This window comes from Schistocerca americana, unplaced genomic scaffold, assembly GCF_021461395.2.
Source record: "Schistocerca americana isolate TAMUIC-IGC-003095 unplaced genomic scaffold, iqSchAmer2.1 HiC_scaffold_673, whole genome shotgun sequence".
NCBI classification, from domain to species: domain Eukaryota; kingdom Metazoa; phylum Arthropoda; class Insecta; order Orthoptera; family Acrididae; genus Schistocerca; species Schistocerca americana.
Window position 1 is genome coordinate 23737 of NW_025726427.1, and position 1264 is coordinate 25000.

The 1264-nt window shown below is 53.8% G+C and overlaps 1 non-coding gene across 1 annotated transcript in view; it reads left to right on the forward strand.

Moving 5' to 3' along the window:
* The first annotated feature begins 241 nt into the window (after positions 1 to 241).
* Positions 242 to 1264, forward strand: part of LOC124588962 — a 1910-nt gene continuing 887 nt past the window's right edge. The window contains exon 1 of the ribosomal RNA XR_006975874.1: positions 242 to 1264. This exon is cut by the window's right edge and continues 887 nt beyond it. This is a non-coding gene — a ribosomal RNA (small subunit ribosomal RNA).

Consider the following 1264-nt stretch of genomic DNA (forward strand, 5'->3'; position numbering starts at 1 on the left):
GGTGGTCGCACCTAAAGCGTCTACTCGCCAAACTCCGGGCGATTGCGCCTCTCTCGAACCCGACCAAGTACTTAGGACGGCGCTGCGCGCCGCCGGGACCTGAGAGGGTTTCGAGGTGTATTGTGCAGGGGAGCTCAGCCTCCTCCTGTTTGCAGAATAATTGAGCGGACGCTTGCGTGTTCGCGCGGGCCCCCGGGACACACTCCCGGGCGGCCGGCTGCTCAGCTCTAGTTGACGCAGCTCCCTGGTTGATCCTGCCAGTAGTCATATGCTTGTCTCAAAGATTAAGCCATGCATGTCTCAGTACAAGCCGCATTAAGGTGAAACCGCGAATGGCTCATTAAATCAGTTATGGTTCCTTAGATCGTACCCACGTTACTTGGATAACTGTGGTAATTCTAGAGCTAATACATGCAAACAGAGTCCCGACCAGAGATGGAAGGGACGCTTTTATTAGATCAAAACCAATCGGTCGGCTCGTCCGGTCCGTTTGCCTTGGTGACTCTGAATAACTTTGGGCTGATCGCACGGTCCTCGTACCGGCGACGCATCTTTCAAATGTCTGCCTTATCAACTGTCGATGGTAGGTTCTGCGCCTACCATGGTTGTAACGGGTAACGGGGAATCAGGGTTCGATTCCGGAGAGGGAGCCTGAGAAACGGCTACCACATCCAAGGAAGGCAGCAGGCGCGCAAATTACCCACTCCCGGCACGGGGAGGTAGTGACGAAAAATAACGATACGGGACTCATCCGAGGCCCCGTAATCGGAATGAGTACATTTTAAATCCTTTAACGAGTATCTATTGGAGGGCAAGTCTGGTGCCAGCAGCCGCGGTAATTCCAGCTCCAATAGCGTATATTAAAGTTGTTGCGGTTAAAAAGCTCGTAGTTGGATTTGTGTCCCACGCTGTTGGTTCACCGCCCGTCGGTGTTTAACTGGCATGTATCGTGGGACGTCCTGCCGGTGGGGCGAGCCGAAGGCGTGCGACGCGCCTCGTGCGTGCTCGTGCGTCCCGAGGCGGACCCCGTTGCAATCCTACCAGGGTGCTCTTGAGTGAGTGTCTCGGTGGGCCGGCACGTTTACTTTGAACAAATTAGAGTGCTTAAAGCAGGCAAGCCCGCCTGAATACTGTGTGCATGGAATAATGGAATAGGACCTCGGTTCTATTTTGTTGGTTTTCGGAACCCGAGGTAATGATTAATAGGGACAGGCGGGGGCATTCGTATTGCGACGTTAGAGGTGAAATTCTTGGATCGTCGCAA